General features: G+C 34.7%; 1 protein-coding gene across 5 annotated transcripts in view; it reads right to left on the bottom strand.

The window, feature by feature from the left end:
• The window catches only part of LOC149772924 (uncharacterized), an 84,186-nt gene extending 66,743 nt beyond the window's left edge, over window positions 1-17,443 (bottom strand). For 3 of the 5 annotated variants that reach the window (XM_089947089.1, XM_089947092.1, XM_089947093.1), the window contains exons 1-2: window positions 17,318-17,392; window positions 13,833-13,961 (exon numbers count right to left, since the gene is read on the bottom strand). The gene's annotated coding sequence lies outside the window, so the exon portion shown is untranslated. Of the gene's footprint in view, window positions 1-1,344; window positions 1,442-13,832; window positions 13,962-17,317 lie in introns of those variants that run through there. The other 2 variants (XM_089947090.1, XM_089947091.1) reach the window with 2 other exon arrangements.
• Between the last annotated feature and the right edge of the window lie 1,122 nt (window positions 17,444-18,565).

Raw genomic sequence — 18,565 nt, 5'->3', positions numbered from 1 at the left:
TCATTTATGAAACCGAAACCATCATCACTTTTACTAAAAGCAAGAAACACGAGTAGATTGATGCCTAATATTATAGATAGCTTCATAGGTTAATAATAATAATAATAATAATAATAATAATAATAAAAATGATAATAATGACTTTAGTCACAGAAGCTCTTTTGTTAAGAAGCCATTGTTCATACAGTTACATGTATACGACGCAAAATATTTACAAGTTTATACGTCTTTATGCAACAAAGCTTTCAAAATCTAGACAATTGATCTTCTACTGCTATATAATACGTGCAATGCATTACAGGTGAATATTTTCAGGATTCATATCAAGAATGTTAATGAGCCTGTACAAGGTATTACAGACGAGTTTACAAAAGTACACTGTAGAAAAGATAAATAATAGGGAAGCATACAAAATCGTAAAAATGATTGTTTTTGTAAAGCCATTGGATGAGTCAGATTCTTTTAGAAAAACAGAATGTAATTCCATGGTTTGGCTCTTGAAGAAGGAAATGTCTTCTTATAAGACTTAGAGTTTGGTTTAAGTTAATATAAATATTTGTTTAAAATGAATCTTAATTCAAACAAATGTACATTTTCCACAAAATTTTAAATACTTATAGGACAATCAGGAGCCAGCCAACCAAATAGTTGATCATGGTGTATCTACATTACTATCAATAATAATCCTAGCTGTCGTCTTTTAAAAGTGTAGCAGTGTGATTTTCTACATCACTATTACACAGAACAGCAATAAACTAGATGTAGATTGATGTACAGTATAGACGTATTAGAATGTCTTCTCCCTTCTTAAAGAAGAAACTATTTGATTCTGTTCAAGAAATGAGGGAGAGTGTTCATTTTTTAATGACTTTATCAGCTTTCCAGCTGATGATACTATCAAAATATTTCCTATTGTGCACGACTTCGAAGTTTTCTTAGTCAACTTTCCAAACCAAGATACTATCAAAATATATGCTATCAGCATGACTTTGAAGATTTCTTTCTCAGTTTACTTTGTTTTGCATTGAATACCTATGTTGATTGCGTTTGACTTGGCTGCATATATCTTCCTACCAAAGAGCCCGCACCAGTTGTTTACCTTAAATACTCATTTAATTTAGTGCCAAGCTCTTGATTAGCTGATACGGTATTATATAATGTCATTTCATATGTGAATATAGTAGTGGTCGATAGTTAAGTATATAAATATTTGACATAAAAAATAATGACCCAAGAATGCCCTTGTAGAACACGTGACTTGAGGGTAGTTTCTCCTCTAAAAGTTTATCAAAAACAAAAAATTCTTTTTGTCTGTCTTCAAGATAGGATTGAAACTAAGTTTACCTTTAAACTTCAGTTGATAACTTGATATATTCTGTAGTTTTCTCAGCCTGTTTTAGTGGTAACTGGATGCAACGTCAATATTTATCAATAATGCCCATAGTGGTGAGCCATCAACAATATATAGGACTATAGACGAAACTACTCAAGTATCATTCATATATACAATATTGGTGTTGTTAGATGCGGAAATGAAATTTAGATCGATGAACTAGATCAGCTTTATTAGTGTAAACTTGATGGATTATGACTGTGCTGATAAGGTTGGGGAATTTGCCGACGGGATGTTAGACCAATTGACATCGGATGCTAACACTGACTGTCATTGTGTTCCACTTATCGATGAATATGAATGCAATGCTGTACACAGCTCTTCACAGCGGCGCTGAAACTTCCGCAAAGCAGATTGGATGAAGTACACTCACATACTGGAGCGTAGCATAGTCATCATATCATTTCGCTGCATCCCAATCAAGGAATCATACCACCGCTTCCAAAGAGCCATATTCAAGGCAGCAACTCAGTCTATCCCTCGAGGTAGTTGTCCAGTCTATACACCCTGTGAAGTTCATAGTCCTCTAGACAGACTCCACGTATTAAAAAGTGCATAAATTTCAACCCACAGCAATTATAAATAATATTCCCTTTCTACTTACCATATATATGTGCACTTAGGGGGAGATAATGATTTCTGATCGGTCTTATCAGGAATTTATCTAATAGTTTACCAGTTTGAGACATGGAAATACTCGAATACTAGCTTGAGACTGGATTAGTTTGTTTTAATTAAAAACCTGATGAGTGGAAGATTTATTTATTTTAATCAGCTGTACTAGGTGCCTTTTTCTCTATAGTTTCAATCTTTTCTCACAAGATGGGTTCTGACGTCACTTTTGATACAGTTTTTGAAGTCTTCAGTCAATATAAGTTTTGTGAGGTTATCATAATCTTGCCTACCTTCTTGGCTGTATCCCATTAAATTTTCGTGCTTTTTCCATGCAAATTCAAAAAAGGCTGAAGGTTTTCCATTTTACGATTTCGAAACCTTTTGACCATATCATTAAGGTACCAAAATTTCTTTGCTTAATATGTCATGACCAAAGCTTGTTGGTTTCACTATTGGTTTTTCAATCATGTTTATTAAAAATAAACTAAGAAATTTAACTTCAAAGTGATATTAGCGATTACAAACTACTCCTAAGAAAGGGATAGATGATAAACAACATACCATCCCATTAGATCTTCTGAAAGCTATTTCAAAACTTCTATGTGAACATACCTTAATCAGTCAAGACTCTATACTGGAAAAATCATGAGTCTCATGTCAAGCACAAGCCAGACTCTGATAAGTCTTTCTACTATATAAACATCTTATATAAAGATCATCAGTCATAAAGACCATCTGAATGGGATGAGGTGAAAAGTTATCTCAATTTTCAGTCAAGTCTAACAGTTTAAAAAATGTTATAATGTTTTTCTCACCATTGGAACATGAGGTGATTACGTTTCAACGTGATTAATCCTTTTGAATGCACCAAACATCATTTTGCATGATTTTATTAAGAAAATAGGAAACGTAAAAGTGAATACAATATCAATATTTTCTAAACTGTTAATTTAATATCATATAATTATCATATGATATATATATATATATATATATATATATATATATATATATATATATATATATATATATATATATATATATATATATATATATATATATATATATATATATATGGCTGCCTAAATGCTTGAACAACAGATGATCAAGATGCGGTGATATTTTCACGGAAAGACTTCTAGTTGACCCAGCTGCCAATCTGACGTCTATTATAGCCAGCACAGCGTGAAATGTGCAAATACTATTATTGCTCAAGAATATGAGATTCTCGCATCACTCAGCAGCTAAAAAGACTAAGCTATGTTAGACTTCTGGAAATAATGTTTGTACAAAAGAGTGCCAGTCCCTTAGAGGGATAGTTATTTCTTGTAGTGATTATCTTATCAACAAAACGTGAGTCAGATTATACACGTGAGCATCGAATCGGGGAGATTCGAGTAGAGAAAATCGAGTATAGCATAAACTTGTTGTTTGCACTACTACTACTAACTAATAATTCACATGATTATATAGTACATATTAATCATATATTTGAACAATACTCATAACACACTATAATTCGGAGTCTACTTCATGTGTGTGGTTATTTCTAACAGAAACAAGACTGAAAACCACTTAGCACATATTTTTTCTGATCACTGCTGACATCCTTGGCGAATGCATTAATGGTGAGAGGTGAGGCGATTATGTGTCACAAAATTGTTGATTTGCTACTCGCGTGCTGGTGTCATTGATTTTATTCTTTTTTAAATAGCTTCTTCTCACATAATATATATTTTAAATCTGTCTTCACATGTAGATCATCTGCCAATCTATCAACAAGTTATAACAGTTATATTCCAATTTCAAATCATGAATATGACCCTTACCTACCCCTGCCGCATGCTCACCAACACCCACTTTTTGCTATAAGAATATCCCCATGCCTAAACAGCCCATCATCTGCAAAAATGGCAATATTGGAAAAGGAATATGAACATCAATTCGAATTTTGAAGCATGTGTTATCTAGTCCTTTAGTTCGAATGGTACTAGGCCAGGAAAGGTTATAGGACAACACGACCGCCAATTGCCCATCAGTTAAACAAATTTTATTTTTGCTACTTCAAGGCTTGGGATGATATTTTACACTCACATTAATCTTAGGGTATTGGCCAAAAGCTTTCCTATGAGGTCTACTTCATTCTTAATGCTGCCGCCCAGACATCCAGTACGGCCAGAACAATCAATTATCATTTTTGCAATAATATTATCGCTGTTCCTGATAAATGGAAAGACATATGAACTCGGGTGTTCACCGCAAGACATCGGATGATATCTAGATAAGCCAAAACGAAAAAGGCGCCATGTATGCTAGCCTGAAAATCTTCCTATTACTTCTAATGAATAAAATGGTCACATAAGCATATGAGTTTTACTAAAACAAGGGTTTATCAAGTCTAGTTGGTCATAAATAAAAATGGTGACAATCTGACGTTCAATATGGTCATCATGGTAACCGTCTTGAAAATCTTTCTCTTCCTATACATGTATATATATATATATATATATATATATATATATATATATATATATATATATATATATATATATATATATATATATATAAATGTAGTATATAAGTGCGTATAAGATATGAAATAATGTAAAAAGGATGTACCTATCGAGTACTTACATGTTTAGCCAGTTCATCGTCGTTCTGTTGTTACGATTCTTCTTTAAGTACTTTTTGAGTGATTTATCCTACTTTTGAACATGCATCAATCAATGATGCTTAGTTTCTAACCTGTAAATGGAAACTGATGGAGGCTGGATGTATTTGTGTTAGTGTTTGTGTTAGTGAAATATGGTTCGTTAAAGAATGAAAAAAGTCTTCGATATAGTTAAACCATGTTTTGAGGTATTGCAGTCGAAAGCTCAACCCTTCTGATGATACAAAGAGGTGCAGGTTACACATGTATATTACTGTACACGTTCTATTAGAATGCAGTGACGTGCTACCACTGTTCAACAATCCTTGTCTTTACTGTGTATTCTTAAAATTTTTCCATATTTTTATATTTGTTTTATTTTTCACGGCTTTGTTTTCGGAATTGATACATACATGTTTCCTATTCAACAGATATCGTGTATCATACATTTGCAAATGGTTCCTTTGTTGTGAGTTCCATGGCATTAAAGTACATTATATCTCCCACTTTTTAAAACATTAATATTGTATTATAGTGAAGACAAATCGGCTGAATAAATATTCATGAATACACCTCTGCTTTTATTTTACTCTATATAGATTATCAGTAGCCTTATTTCAGGATGGATACTTTTGAGTCAAATGTGTGAAACAATCCACCACAGGCAGTGGAGTCAGCCATATAGAGTTAATTTCACCCTGATACGACTCTATTGTCATTATGTTACTAACAGAAAGAAGCAAAAGCAACAAGGTTTGTAAATCTTAACAATTACTTTAATTATCAAAGTTGTAAATGAAAATGTAAGATCAACTTAAGGTATTATGAAGTGAATCAAATTCCAAATTAAAAAGTTCCGTACAAATTGCAGAACCGAAGATGTGCTAGTTCGCCGAGAATCGTGACATTGTCAAAATGGCGTTGTCTAAAACACCTTCGCAATAGTTACAAAATAATATATTCCAATAAGCATCTTCTATTTCCACTGCACAATGCAAACAAATGCTTTTCGTCTCATATAACATCTAAGTACAGGATAAAACACGGCTGCATACTTGATTTTAAAATAGAAACACCAAAAAAAAAGAAAGAATAATTACAAAAAGAAGAACGAAATCTGAATGCCCCGTTCTCTCCTTATATACATATTTAATGTGTCTAATACGACTATGCTGGAATATACCTCACGTGACAGATCGTACTACTCAGTTTAATATTTCAAAATACCTATTAATGCGACCTAACTCATCCAATATCAATTAACTTGATTCTTTAAGTACAATCTGATCGATCTGTACAATATGAAAAGGCCTAATCTCGTAAATATATTTACTAATAGTTATATTAATGGTATTTGTCTACACGTATGTAAGCATCTATTTATAGATCGTACATAATTCTGCGCTCTAGGTATGATAAATAGGTAATTTCTTCCTTCTACAAAAATATGTAGCCTAGAACAAAGTAAAAAAATGATTGTTATTTGCCCAGAGCAACTTTGGGATCGTCGGGATATTGTTTCCTACTACAACATATACGAATACGACCACATCACTAACTGAATGTGAAAGTAACAAAAGGTATCATGTGGGAGTACTTTCGTTCCAATAACACCTATCAATAGCAAGCTAGCACTATGCAATATACTTTTAGTCTGTCATCAATATACACCTACATTTGTTGGAACCATATGGTTTGTATCAGTGACATGCAATTTAAATCTGTTCATTTGTAAGATATTGTGTATTTAAATAGGTATTAAGATGATTACAATAATGCGTGTTGGATTATTTTGTTTAGTAAAGATTTGTAGTCTAATATGAGATATACAGATAGGTTCAACAAATTTACTTATTATGTTTAATAAGTAAAGATATATAAAATAATGTTATTAAATTGTTTCGTTGTCTTTACACAAGATACAAACTAGATTACACACTATAAAAATTTATAATGAGTGCAAAGGAAACCATTGTATATAATAACAAAAATAGGTACAATAAATAAATTATTACAATCTTGAGCAAATGCATAAACAGTTCTATGAAAATGAGCAATGGGAATGCATAATGTTGTAACTATTAAAGATCAAGAGGCGTTTGTCCTCCCCCCTGAATGACAATTGTCCTAGGGGTTTTTGTCCATCCATGTTAGTGGGTTTCTGTCCTAAGGGGATTTATTACTGGAATCGTTGAGAGACCGGTAGGTTTCCTATGAACATTTGTTTCAAACTTACAATTGTTTTATTTTGCGACTGACTTGTTACTGGAAAAATTAGAGAAATTCAAAAACTTTTTCAGAAATCAAATGAACACCAGCTAATTAGTAATATCTGTATGATTCTCTCTGGACGTAGGATTTGTAGGCAATACAGTCAATTAATCATTAACAATAAAGTATATCATGGTTATTATCAGGACGCAATACCGTAAATAATTATAAATACTCTTTCTCTCTCTGATTGCCTGTTTTTGAATGCCTGCAATTTGTAAGCAAGTACGTGTGTGGAGGCATGTGGTTACAATGCCGAGGGAGAAGAATATTTAACTTCGTCAAACTATTTAATCTATTTGACAAGGTGACGATAACAGAACCAGAAGCAGCCTGCTCACTGATACTCTACTCAACTATCTATGTCATAGGACTGTGTAATAGGGATGAAATGAGTAACAAATTGGCAAGTGTCTCATAGGAAACATGAATCATCTCTTTCGTAACACAATAATATTTAAATGAAGGATTACAATGACATGCAAAATAGTCGGAACAAATAGGGAAGATTTTACACAACAGCTTATTTCAATTGAAATTCATAAAAATAACGAGTTTAATTATTAAAGACTCTCAAAAGATTGAAAATATTCAACTTATTTATTAGGACAGAATTTTTATTGCAAGTAACAAGATTGAAATTTTCTCTAAATGGTATTAAAAGTAAGTTGATAAATTATATTTAAAGTAAATTTCTATTAAAATATATTGAGATTGAATCCATTTATTTCGGTATTACAATTATATACTACTTAATACAGATTGTTCCTTTATGATACATTTCCCTTGTATCCTAAAGTCGGCACACAAAAAAACTACATGTAAAGTACCGCATTGCGGAAACCTAAAAAAGTCATAAGCTATTACTAATCGCGCTGACGTTGTAGAATTGTCTGTCTAATGACGTACATAGATCTAGACGATAATCTGTAAGAGACTACGAAGCCTCACTTGAGATTCTGGCCTTCGCAAAGAGCTAGGCGCGCGCCATATTTGGCGTTGTCTTAAGAAACTGGTGTATAAAGCCCCAGCCACGAGCTGACACCAGTTTTGCTGGCCAGAAGCTCAAACAGACTTTTGTCTTATACAGCTCAATCCCGAGTACTCTCGCATGCCAAGATTCCCCAACATGTAGCTGTATTTGCAACATCAAAATGTGACACCTCTTTCAAGAGGATTGAACTTCCGTTCTTTCTCTCTCTCTCTCTCTCTCTCTCTCTCTCTCTCTCTCTCTCTCTCTCTCGGGTTTTGGAAACAGATTGAATTAGAGTTTACGAAGCAAATCTTCTCGTAAAAGCCGGCGGAAAATCCCACATCGTAAAAGTTGGTGGAGAATAAAATGAAGTGGAAAACATAGATAAAGTGTCACTCCGCATAATGATGATTCACGAGAGAGACTCGCACCAAAACCTTTACGACTAGCAGACCTCATGTTGCTTATGTATGCAGCTGCCTCGCATAGAACAGCTACAGCACTAATCTACCCACATGGCCGATCCTTGGTTCATTCTACTTTGCTTCTGTTTGAATGTCCAGCAACTAACCGCAACTTCCCAGTAACGTTGTGTACGCCATTACCAACGCACGTCAGTTCCAGTGACTTACACTCCATTCGACTATGATTCCCTTGATACTACGTAGACAACGATTGAAAACTAAAGCTAGTACATTAAGCAGACGACTACCGAATACAGCCCCACATAACACAAGTTCAGCAGTAGCAGCCCTCAGTGACCTCCGCCAGTTCTAAAGAATCCTAACAGAACTCTTACTTGGAAAACTAATTGGACATAACAGATACTGTCAGTGCCTAGAACACTCTGAGTTAAAGCGACTCATAATGCTATAGACCGTTTTCTTGGAGTACATTTTGTCTTTGGAAACATCAGATTCTCACATACAGGTATGTCTGTTATCACATTAGATATTTTTAAAGGTGACAAATCTCAGAATCCTGTTAAATGGTTAGATCATTTTATACGATGGGCTAAGTTTTATGAACTATCAGAAGATAAAGTTCTAAATGCTTTTCCCTTTCATCTTCAGCAGCATGCTTTAATATGGTATGAATCACTACCTGATACCGTTATAAATATCTGGTCTAATCTAGTAGCTGCATTTACATCCAGGTTTCACACTGACGATATCATTTTAGATTTATCAATTTTACAAACTCGCCAAGAGTCTTCTGAAATGGTTATGAACTATCTAAGTCGTCTTAATAACCAAACTATCCCAAATCAAATATAGTTAGCAGTCGCAGTGCAAGGTTTAAAACCAGCCATTAGAGAAATTGTACTGAATAAAAATAAAAATAAAATATGGACTATTTACGTCAAGCCGCAAATTTAGCAGAGAAATCTATTGCCACTACTGATACCTATGATTGGCCTATACTTAACTGAATTTTAGAGGAACTTAAACAACTTAAAGATGGAATTAAGGCAGTCAACTCAGAGCAGAACATAGAAAACAATTCATTCTCTCAATCTTTGTACATGTCAATAAAGAACCATTTCGGTCTCAACATCATAATTTGTCTTACCAGCCAGCCAAAATTCCAACATTTTCCTGCAGCTCAGTACACTATTCTCACGATAACTACACATATCAGTTACCTCATGGTGCGCGCTACCAGTCACAACCACATAGTCGTACCCAAAAATACTGTCTTGGATGTGGTAGACTCTGTACATCACGTCGCGTATGTCGTGCACAAAATAAACAGTGTTACTCTTATCATAAAACATGTCATTTTTCACGAGTATGCTTCTCATCACAACACCAATATGAATTCGAGCCAAATAAAGGGACACAATCTTGCCACAAGCGAACTCAACAGCCCCAAGTTAGCTTGGTAGTGCCAATTCATAAAAATCGCATTCCTACCTACGTGAGAGACAAGATAACTAAAGCACTTGTTGATTCAGGCGTAAATATCTCAGCAATTAATGAAAAATTTCTTTACCGCGTAGGTTTGAATTCAAGTCACAACAAACCATCAAATATTTCCAAAACTGTATGAGCCGGTGGTGAACGTCATAGTGTTTCAGGTCTGGTTCAACTCAATTTGAAAATAGCAGGCATACGCTTCTCTCATTCATTCTATGTTATATCTAATTTAAATCATTGGATTATTCTAGGTATTGATTTTTTGACTAAACACAAAGCTATCGTGAATCTAGATACACAAACGCTCTCATTGTTAGACGATACTGTAACCATAAATTTGATTCCTAACCAGGGTGGTTTGGCACGCGCCACGAAACACACAATGATCCGACCTAACTCAGTTGGTACTATTGCAGTAAGTATCTGTAAAATTCCCAAGGGAACACCTGTTTTACTAGAACCGACTTACAGTAGGTCAAACTCTACAATTATTCCAGCTAGAACACTTTTAACAGTTTCTAAAAAGAACTTTTTACAAATTATCAACCCAACTCCAATGACTATGCATGTACGTGCCAATACAGTATTAGCATGCGTCGATGTACTACACCCACAAACAATATTTACCATTAATGAGTACACTCTTGATAGGAATGACACACCTAATATCATGAATACACAGCCTAGCAAATCACGCGAACCAATTAATTGTGATTTACACTCTTCAGATTTGACAGAAAACCAAAAACAGGAACTTCACTCATTTTTAAATCAACATAGGGATGTTTTCGCAGTGAGCTTAAATGAGTTAGGCAATACTAATGTATTCACGCACCGAATAGAAACAGGTGACTCTATGCCAGTTCGTTGTCAACTTTATCGTGCGGCACCACACATCAATAAGGAAATTGATAGACAGGTTGAGGAATTATTAGAACATCAATTAATTGAACCCAGTTCATCTAGTTATGCATCCCCAGTTGTATTGGTCAAAACAAAAAATGGTGACTATCGTTTTGCTATTGATTATAGGAAACTTAATCAGGTGACACAACCGATGACCTTCCCTCTTCCTTGATTAGAACACGTCATCGATGCAGTTGGACAAACTCAGCCATGTCTTTTCAGTACTTTAGATTTAAATTCAGCATTTTGGCAAATTTCTATGGACCCATTATCAAAACATAAAAGCGCTTTTATAACATCACGTGGTCTTTACGAATGGAATGTAATGCCGTATGGACTCAGAAATGCCCCCGCCACCTATTGTGTTCTTTTAAGTCATGTTCTTAGAGGGATACCGTGGTCAACATGTCTTGCATACATAGATGACATAATTAGTTTTTCCAACTCATTTGAAGAACACCTCAAACATAGAGACCTTATATTTGGCCGATTACATCTATGAAACTTGACACTTAAGCCGTCAAAATGTGTATTTGCAGCATCTGAAATTGTTTATCTTGGCCATAAATTCTCAACAAAAGGTATCAAGGTAGATGAATCTAAAATAAATACAGTTACACAATTTCCTGTTCCTAAAACACCGAAAAATGTTAGGAGTTTTCTAGGTTTGTGCAACTACTACAGAAAATTTGTTCACGGTTATTCTACCATAGCAACACCGTTAAATAAATTGTTGACAAAAGACAGTGCATTTCATTGGACAGATAAGTGTCAAAAGGCATTTGAAACTCTTAAGACAGCTTTGACTTCAACGCCTATCTTGGCTTATCCTGTCTTTAACAAACCATTTAGGCTCACATGTGATGCTAACGGCACCGTTCTAGGATATATTCTGTCTCAAATAGGGACAGATGACAAAGAACATGTTATAGCTTACGGTGGTAGAGCTTTATCAGACGCCCAAAAACGATGGTCAGTTACAGAACAAGAATGTTTAGCTGTTTTGGAAGGTATCAGAACATATCATGTTTACCTATCACATCAGAAATTCACTGTCATTACAGATCACAAAGCATTAGTGGGGCTTAAGACAGTTAAACACACATCAGGTAGACTAATTCGTTGGTCACTTCGCTTGCAAGAATACGACTTTGACGTCATATACACTCCAGGACATAAAAACACAAATGCTGACGAACTCTCACGTCGACACTACGAACAAATTGATAACACTCACAGAGAAGCGAAGAAATCTCCAGATTACATAGACACACAGACTACTCAATCAGAGCCAGCAGTTCACAGTATTCAAAAAGAATTAACAGAAATTGCATTTTACTACACTAACGAAGATACTCCAACTCTATCCGCAGTACACACAAATGACACCACACTCAGTGATTCTCCTCCAGAACTACCAGATATTGTTCAATTTCAGCGCGAGTGCCCTGATTTCAAGGACATGTATGTTTACTTAGAGCAAGGAATATTACCAGAAAATACTCATCGCGCAACAGCCATTTCGTATGAAGCAAGTCAGTATGAACTTGTCAATGGTGTCTTACATCATTTTTTTCCAGCCTCGAGCAAAACACAAAACTTCCTCAGATCAACTCATAAAACAAGTTGCCCTACCAACATATTTAAGATAAGATGTTCTTCTGTCTTATCACGATTCAAAAGCAGGAGGTTGTCATTTAGGTGTCCAAAAAACATGTCAAGCTATCAAACAAAAATACTTTTGGCCTAAAATGTATCAAAATGTTTATGACTACATTACATCATGCTCTCAATGTCAACTCATTAAATGGGACACAAATGCTCGAAAGGCCCCATTGCACCCATTGCCTCCGGAAGACGTATTTCCTAGTTGCACATGGACATGTTGTGCATGCCAAAATGTAAGGAAGGCTACCAGTATATCTTATTGGTGACAGATAGTTTGTCACATTGGTGTGAAGCCTTTCCCTTACGTACTCAGACAGCAACGGACATCGCGAGTGTTTTGTATAATGAAATATTCACACGTTATGGCGCACCGCGAACTCTTGTCAGTGATCGTAGACGAAACTTCATGTCCCAAATTGTATTAGCACTCTGTGAACTATTTCAAGTAACACGTCACCATACCAGTTCATATCACCCTCAAACTAATGCCGCGTGCGAACGAAAAAACATCACCATTAGTCAATCGCTTCGTGCTTACTGTAGTAAACAACAAGATGATTGGCCGTCGTTATTGCCCAGCATAATGATGGCATTCCGAATGAGTCCAGCTCTCAACTCAACTGGTTATTCGCCCTATTACATAGTATTGGGTAAGGAAATGACTTTACCTTTAGATGTGTCTCTTACACCTCGAGAGACTGTCCAGAAACAAACACAACAATATATATATCAGTTAATTTAAAGATTAAACATAGTTCAAGAATTAACTAAAGCAAACACCTGCGAAACGCAAGACACAACGAAACAGAGGTTTGGCCAGAAAGCAAAGAAACCGCCCTTTCGCGTTGGAGATTATGTACACCTACAAACCGCACACATACCGGTAGGATTATCAAAAAAGCTTTACCCACGATGGGAGGGTCCGTATTACATCATTCAATTAGGTCCGAATAACACCTTCAGATTACGCCGTTGTTCCGACAATAAAGAAATGAAATCACTTGTACATGCCAACAGGCTTATGTATTATAAAGACCCTACAGATTATCGACCGCCAACCCCGCATGCAGCTAACACAGTCCCTCAGTCGACTCAGCCACGACATGATGAAACGAGCAATGGTGACGCACCAGCTGACAACAGTTCGGAATGGTACTCAGTTGATAAACTTTTAAAATCCAAATGGATTTCTGGAAAGAAACATTACCTGGTTAAGTGGACCGATGGATCCACGCCATCATGGCAACCAATGGAGAATGTTTCGCAGGCATTAAAATAAGCATTTCACAGAACACACACACACACACAATCGAATACACGTCGCAAACGACTAGGTCGAATATTTCGTCATTGAATTCAATAAGAAATTCTGAAGGGAATTCCTTTGTTTACGGGAGAGATAGTCACATCCTCCTCCATTCCATTCTTTCCTCATACCTTCTATTTCTTTTTCTTCTTTCTGGCGCCAAATCTCTTAGATCTTTTCTTTCTCTTTAAGGTATGGATGGAATATGGATTCGGTTCGTAGGATTGTGTTTCTTTTTAACTCTGAATTCAGGGTCCGCACTATCAGAACAAAAACAATTTGAACTATGAGTTATCTTTAGCCTCTCTCACTATTGTATGGTTCAGTCTATAAGTGGATTCATACTTTTACATCAGACTCTCACGAAATTGTTCAGTTGAATTTATCGAATATTGTCTTTCACAGCTAAATGCAATACGTCTTATAATGAATGTACAGTTTAATAAAACAATCTTGTTATTGAAAGAATTAATTTCAGAAAGGTGCTTTTCAACTTTAACATGTGTCACAGAGATAAGTTGTGCCCTTCATTAATAAAATAGGTAAATACCTATTTGGAATGTTAACAATGAGAAACGTTGCAACATTAGCAAGTCACATAAATATGCTGACGCAATAGAATAATAATAAATTATCGGTGCTATTGTTCGATATGGAGGTGATGTCTCCTCCTATACCCAACAGGTCAATAATCGATTTTTAAAATTAAAAAAGAAACACAACGTGTAACGGCTATTGGTCAAAAGTCGAAAACGTTACCATTTTTAGAGCAAGCGATGCTCGTCACTGTCGAAAACATGCGTGAAAAGTATTAGAGAATGGAAGAAATGATTGCTGCTCAAATTGTTGAGTCTCAGCAAATTAGTCACACGGCAGCAGGCAAGTTACCTGCTATACCGATTCCACCGCATGTTTTTACGGAATCTATAAATCAAATCGAAACGATCGTATCTACCTATTATATATGTTATTCAATAACGCCAAGGGATCCGCATTACTGTTTAGGTAATATTTAGCAACACATAAAGATTGTGACCTATATAATTCGCTACGTATCCCAATTTCGTCCGGACCTTTAAGACGAATTATTAATTCCAGTTTTAATGAATGCATCATGAACACACGTTACACAGTTACTTGGTTTACCTGGCATATTACCGCATCGTATCACACATTCTAGATTTTTTTTTCAAATTAAAATATTTGTTGCCTCATGCATTAAATAATTTTGGAAAGTCTTAATCCACATCATTATAATCAGTTTATCTCTTCGATATTATTTCTACGCACTTAACAGCCATCTAGTAATTTGTTTTAGATAATTCCCTCACCATCTCTCAGCCTCAATTCAACTATATCAGCATCAACACAATAACCGTAGACATCCATTGATATGTTCTGCCGATACAAAACCAAAGTGAAAAAAAATAGAAATATAAACATACATAAAGTAAAATAAAGTGAACAAGAAATGTATGCTGATATTAGTGTCATAATTATTTCATAAGCCCAGCTGTAGAAGTAGATTTCGTAGAATTTTATTGAAATATTTTAAAACCCTACTGGTCATCTTTTCCTGCAACTTTTTATTTAATGTCGTACCATGATCTTTTTATTGTATTTTTTTTAAAAATTTTATCCGATATTGGTAAATGTTCTATTCATTGCATTTGGAAATTTATTAAATATTTTGCAAAACTACTCTTTATTGTATTTTTTTTTCATTTTACTGAGTACTTTGCAGTGTTTTTTTTTCTCATTGTACCTTTGATATTTTACTGAATACTTGCATTGTTTTCCTCATTGTATATTTTTTATGTTACTCGGTATTTGCAGTGTTTTTCTAATGTATTTTTGAACTTACAGTATTTCTCACATTGTTTTATTTTTGTTTATTATTGTATGTTTTGATCCGTCACCTTTTACATTCTATTTATGAATGTAATTTCTTTTTCTCTCGAGCCTCGAGGACTCGGCGCAAATGAACTGGAGAGTAATATTAGGACAGAACGTTTTAGTACAAGTAACAAGATTGAAATTTTCTCTAAATGGTATTAAAAGTAAGTTGATAAATTATATTTAAAGTAAATTTCTATTAAAATATATTGAGATTGAATCCATTTATTTCGGTATTACAATTATATACTACTTAATACAGATTGTGCCCTTATGATACATTTCCCTTGTATCCTAAAGTCGGCACACAAAAAAACTACATGTAAAGTATCGCATTGCGGAAACCTAAAAAAATCATAAGCTATTACTAATCGCGCTGACGTTGTAGAATTGTCTGTCTAATGACTTACATAGATCTAGACGATAATCTGTAAGAGACTACGAAGCCTCACTTGAGATTCTGGCCTTCGCAAAGAGCTAGGCGCGCGCCATATTTGGCGTTGTCTTAAGAAACTGGTATATAAAGCCCCAGCCATGGGCTGACACCAGTTTTGCTGGCCAGAAGCTCAAACAGACTTTTGTCTTTACAGCTCAATCCCGAGTACTCTCGCATGCCAAGATTCCCCAACATGTAGCTGTATTTGCAACATCAACATGTGACACCTCTTTCAAGAGGATTGAACTTCCGATCTTTTCTCTGTCTCTCTCTCTCTCTCTGTCGGGTTTTGGAAATAGATTGAATTAGAGTTTACGAAGCAAATCTCATCGTAAAATATTCATAAATTTCATTTAAAATAATCGCAAATGTACCAACACGGTATATGTATCACATAATAAAAATACAAAGTTTATTCTATAAAAACCGTAAAATTAGCACAAAAACTGACTTGAAATTACATTAAGATGACTTTTTCATTATGTCTTCCCTTCATATGTCTTCGTGATATCGTTAATTATGTCACTATGTGTTATTAAAGGAATGCAATATTGGGAAATATGATATGGATATATACATTTAAATAGTTAGAGTCTCATACTCGTGACAAAAGGACGTGGATTCGAGTCCTAACACCGGATCAACCTGGGTTTACCACCATGGTATGTTCTCTAGCAAGGTACTTTACTCCAGTTGCTACAGCATTAAATAACCTCCATGCGTTCATGTGCTTTAAAATACCAATAAAGCCTGTATAAATCTAAATAACACAGTGGCTGTATGATAAATTCATATGTTTAAGGCAGACTGCACACATTGAAGAAACAGCGAAAGTATTTACATAGACGTCGCAATCATTCCTTTCGATGCCATAGGCTTTCTTTAATACGCCGAAATGTGATGTCCTGTGCTCTTTTTCACGAAGCAGCACAAGTGTACATATAGGATTTTTGTACGTTTTAATCGCAATAAAATCTTATGCTATTTCGTATGTGTATTTCACATTTCTGAAGTCTAAGAAAAACTTTTGCTTAAGCTACTCTTTTGTATGGGAGGTGAATAATAACACGGCAAAATATATTAAGGCACCAGCTTGATAGGACGAAGAGGAAGATAACTCCGATAGGGAAAATAAGTACTCAATTCCCCCTCAGAAATAGAACTAAATACCTTGATTAAATAAATCGCGTGCCTCTGCCTCTGAGTGTGTGAGAGAGAGAGAGAGAGATAGAGAGAGAGATTGTCGAGCTAGAAGTCGATAAATATAAATATACGTTCACTTACATGTTGAACGAAACAGCTAAGCCAGACTTCCTGATTTCTCCATATCACATGAGTTATATAATGACTCTATTCATCGACTTTAATTTCCTTAAATACATGAATGCAAGTGTGCATAGCTCTTCAAACCTTATATAAAGACGGATGTAGATCGTTTCTTTACATCGGGGATCGTCTCAAAATGAACTTTGTTTTCCTCAGACACACATACACACAAATACTTCGTATATTCAGTCATCACAGGATTACGTTCAATTAATCACTGTATCTGATTAATATCTTTTTAATTATATAAAAAACTAGCTTCTTAGAATTGTATTTGCTTAAAAAATACATATATGCAAAGAACTAAATTTTGATTAAATATTAGGTTCATGTCTGAATGTATTAAATTCAGATCTATATACACAAGAAGTAGTTTTATCTTCCACTATGGTCTACAAGTTCTGAAACGTTTACTACGAAACACTATTTTTGTAAAACGCATATGTCGTCCACTGAAAACAGTCATAAAGATAACTCATTAGCAATAAAGTCTGATCCATATAGGTACACACACACACACACACACACACACACACACACACATATATATATATATATATATATATATATATATATATATATATATATATATATATATATATATATAAACAAGTTAATCAAAGTTCACTTATCTAATTCAATCAGGGAGGACATTTTGATTTCATCCAGCCCATACTTACGTCCGTACTTCTGTAAGTCTGTCTCTCTCGAGAACATTTTGGCAACAGTGCGCAAGAACCTTTTACTAAAATATTTGTATGCATGCGCATATGGCCTGATTAGATTGTCAGGTCATTAGCAGTATCATTTACTGTTTACACATTTCACATGGCTGTCGTGAAAGATGCATTTTCCTCTTTCTTGTGTTTTTTGTGTTATTAATGTTAACATTATCTTTGTAAACTAGCACCCGTGAAACAAATATGCATATTAAGATCAAATGGCAATTAAAAGCCATATAAAAAAGAAAGGGTCAAGACGAATAAATGTCTTGGCTGAAACAAATATACAATTTAATTATAAAATGAGAAATCATATAGACTTGTACTAAAACATTAACATTTATTCTGCAAATGACACAAGCAAATGACAATTATTAGGAAAAGAGTAAGGCAAAAATATACTGAACACTGTCATCTTACCTTTCTCCGCGTGAGTTCGAGACTCGGGTTTGACCATGTGCGTGTGTGAGAAAGCTGAAAGTAG

The sequence above is a fragment of the Sinohyriopsis cumingii genome, unplaced genomic scaffold (assembly GCF_028554795.1).
Source record: "Sinohyriopsis cumingii isolate HCF-2022 unplaced genomic scaffold, ASM2855479v2 utg000972l, whole genome shotgun sequence".
NCBI classification, from domain to species: Eukaryota; Metazoa; Mollusca; class Bivalvia; order Unionida; family Unionidae; genus Sinohyriopsis; species Sinohyriopsis cumingii.
Note: the sequence above shows the minus strand (reverse complement) of the source record. Positions and strands in the feature narration are given on the sequence as shown.